The following is a 4,140-nucleotide window of genomic DNA, read 5'->3' as shown; positions in this document are numbered from 1 at the left end:
GGGGAAATCCAATTAAAAGAATAGGCAGATGACCTGAATAGATATTTCTCTAAAAACGACATACAGATGACCAACAAGTACATGAAACAATGTTCAACATTACTAATCATCAGAGAAATGCAAATCAAAACCATACCTCACACCTGTTAGAATGACTATTATCAAAAAGAAATAAGTCCTAGCAATGATGTGAAGAAAAGAGAACACTCGTACACTGTTGGTGGGAATGTAAAGTTGTGCAGCCACTATGGAGAACAGTAAGAAGTTTCCTCAAAAAATTAAAAATACAACTATCATGTGATTCCATAATTCCACTGGATATTTATCCAAAGGAAACAAAAAAACAATTCAAAAAGATATATGCACATCTATGTTTACTGAAGCACTGTTTACAATAGCCGATATATGGAAGCAACCTAGGTATCCACTGACATGAATGGATAAAGATGTGGTGCATATATACAATGGAATGTTATTCAGTCATAAAAAATAAAATTTTGCCATTTGTGACAACATGGGTGGAACTTGAGGGCATTACGCTAAGTGAAATAAGTCAGATAGAAAAAAAAATACTACATGATCTCATATGTGAAATCTAAAACAGAAACAATCTGAGCTCATGGATACAGAAAACAGGCAGTTGTAAGATGCAAGGGGAAGGGGGTTGGTAAAATATATGAAGGAGGTTGAAGGTACAAACTTCCAGTTAGTTATAAAATTAATAAGTCATGGGGATGAAATATACAGCATAGTGACTACAGTTCATAATATTCCACTGCACATTTGAAAGCTGCTAGAAGAATAAATCTTAAAAGTTCTTATCACAAGAAAATAATTTGTAACTGTACACTGACAGATGTTAACTACACTTACTGTGGTGATCATTTCTTAATGTATATAAATATCAAATGATATTATATACCTGAAACTAATATGTTTTGTCAATTATACCTCAAATTTTAAAGTTTCTGCCTGCAGGCAGCAATTCTTTTCAAATAACAATGAAAATAGATTGTTAGAGGTTTAATTAAAATAATTAATGAGGATTATTTTGCCTTGGTTCTCATTTTTCAAATAAGATCTTGCTACAAAAATTCTCAGTTCATGTTTATACTATTTCTCTCAAAATATAGGTAATTATCTAATTTATTGAATCACCAGTGACTTGTATGTGTGGGAGTAAAAGACCTATAATTAAACAGTGTATCTTATAGTTTGATACTTGAAGGACAAATACCCTTGAGGAGCTGGATTAAGACTGACATCATTATCATAAATGAATTGCAAAGTCTTCCAGGATATTCTCTGCCTTTTGTTTTAGGAAGAAAGCTGTTTATGAAGCATATCAACAAGAAGTCAGAGTTGAGAGTGCTTTGTTTAACATCTGTCTGTCAGCTTGAACAGCACTACTGTGGGGAGATTGGCAGTCTTTTGGCATCTAAGCACGAGTCTTTGTGTTTGTCAAAAGTAACTTCCAGTCTAAGACAATTTTCCATGCAACTAGGGATGCACACACTGTACAATTCCAAAGAAAATGATCTCTTCCTACCTTTATCTTTTTATTTTATATTATTTAAGAAGCATTGGGACAAATTCCGAGTTCGTAGCCTATCTTTGTGGAATTGAACTTTCCACTACCTTTTTTCTTTTTTTAACACTCCAATATCACACATTGCATCTTAGTGTATTCCATTTTTAAAATGATACAGTGTTCTGTAAAAAATAAGAAAGAAGTGATAGACTAGAGTATCTATTCAACTAAGAAAGATATAGGCATTTTATTTTCAAGGCTGGCATGAAAATGTGAATGGAAAAAATATTTCTGTTTGAGTTACATTCAAAATAACACATCCAGTTATTTTTGGTTACTTTTTATTTTAAAAGCCATATATTTGAGAGCCAATGATATTCTACCACATTCAAGTACTAAATGAAATCTGCTATTTCATTGTTCTTCATTAAAGTTATCAGCATATTCCCAGTAGCCGCTTTTAATTGGAAATTAGTTTGTAAACGATAAAATGCTCATCGGTTCATCCAAATCAAAGTCACAGATGGAAAAATTGTTAAAATATTACTTTTTGAATTATCAGAATTATTTCAGATTCAAACAACTTTGCTACCATTTAATTTCACTTACACAGAAATGCAATTTACCAAGTATTATCTGTAAATTCTTTGGTAAAAAATTCGTATGTAATTGTAACCATTTGACAAGAGAAGAATTGAAGGAACATCATTGTTAACTTTTATCCACATGAATACACAAAATCATTATGTGGTTTTGGGAAGTAGATCGTGGATAATTATGGCAGAGTGCCAAGCTCAAGCAGCAAACACACATGGTAGGAAATCTTTTATTAAATTTTCTAAAATGATTTCCTTTAGTTCCAGTTCAAGATGATGACATTGAAAGATCCAACACTCATCTCCTTTCCAGGAAACAATGAATCTACAGCTACATATGGAACAATTTATTTGGGGGAGGGGTACCTAAAAACTTGCAGAGCAACTCCTTTGTATTGGGGAAATGAGAATAAAACCACATCCAAGCAGGTAGGAAATGCTGAGACACAATCCTGCCATAAACAAACTCCTCCACCCACAGTAAGGTAATACACAATGTGGAGAAAACCCAAATCCCGAACTTTTCCCTGAGGAGGGACGGGTTGTTAGCCCACATCAAGTTCCAACTTTTAAGACCAGCACCTGAAAGATGAGACCTAAAGCATCTAACTTGAAAACCAACAAAAATTACTCCCACATGACCCACAGGATATGGAAAACTGAGAAAAGGCTTTTGAAGGGATTATGCACAGACTCTGTCACCCCTCGCCTCAAGGCAGAAGCAGTTATTTGAAAGAAGACCTGACTTTATGTGAAAGGGGCTCGTTTGGTATGTATGGTAATGGATGTTAACTAGACTTATTGTGATGATCGTTTCACAATATATACAAATATTGAATCATTATATTGTATACCTGAAACTAATATGTCAATTATACTTTGATTAAAAGAAATTACTCTTGGGACTTGGGCCCGAGCAACAAGGTAACTGGTAGTCATTTACTGATATAGAAACAACCTGGGAAGGAACAGGCAGGAGGATACAATTAAGACTTCTTTATTGAGATGCCCACTAGGCATCCAAGTGGTAGTTGGCTAAATACCTTCAAACTTAAAGAAGGTCGGAGACAGTTATAAGTTTTGAACCCATCATCTTATTAATAGCATTTTAGAGTCATGAAATTGAATGATATTACCCAGAAAGTGAGCCTGACAAATTGTGTACAGACAGCTCTTTTAAGGAGTTTTGCTGTAAAAGAAGCTTTCACAGAGTAGCTGCTGCCTAACTACACTCATTGAACACCTGTGATTTGTGATGACCTGGATATACTGAAATAGGCCTCAGGTGATGAGAAAAATCATTTAAAATGTTGTAAAAGGCTTTGTTTCTCTTAAGAAATAAAATATTCAAAACCAGCATCCCAGATTCTAGTTCTTCATCCAATCATGTTACACAACTTTTTAAACAAAATTAGTAGTTTCTGATTCAAAATGGTCTCTATGTAGAAGATTCTTTTCTTTTTTTTTAATTTTTTTTTTTTTTACTTTTTAGGCAAGGCAACCCTTTGTTGACCTCACAGATTGCAAGGACCTTGTCAGCTTACAATCCCTTATTTGTCTTTTATGCCTACAGCACCTGGCCTTCCTAGGTGGTCTCCCATCCAAGTACTAACCAGGACCGACCCTGCTTAGCTTCCAAGATCAGATGAAATTGGGCTTGTTTGGGGTAGCATGGCCGTAGACTAACTAGAAGATTCTAATACAATCTCTCTCAACCTATCACTAAGATGTCCAGAAAGCAATTAAAAAAAATTCACCATAACTTTGGAAACTAAGTCAGAAAACATAACAGAATGTGAGGAAATACACAAATTATTAAATAAATTAAAATAGAGAACACTCTATTTGGAGATTAATTTTAACACGAAGCAAAGTCAAACACAAAATGGAGACCAGACTCAAGAATTCCCTGAGCAGACAACCTTTTAAGCTATGTGAGCAAAACTAAATCTAGCTTATTTTCTGAACATAAGCAAAACTTAACTTAGGTTATTTTTTGTAAACACCTAGGAC

The 4,140-nt window shown here is 34.0% G+C and overlaps 1 pseudogene; it reads right to left on the bottom strand.

Moving 5' to 3' along the window:
* Positions 1–3,691: 3,691 nt before the first annotated feature.
* On the bottom strand, positions 3,692–3,810 carry LOC112472363 (annotated as a pseudogene).
* Between the last annotated feature and the right edge of the window lie 330 nt (positions 3,811–4,140).

This window comes from Pteropus alecto, unplaced genomic scaffold, assembly GCF_000325575.1.
Source record: "Pteropus alecto unplaced genomic scaffold, ASM32557v1 scaffold76, whole genome shotgun sequence".
Classification (NCBI taxonomy): domain Eukaryota; kingdom Metazoa; phylum Chordata; class Mammalia; order Chiroptera; family Pteropodidae; genus Pteropus; species Pteropus alecto.
Note: the sequence above shows the minus strand (reverse complement) of the source record. Positions and strands in the feature narration are given on the sequence as shown.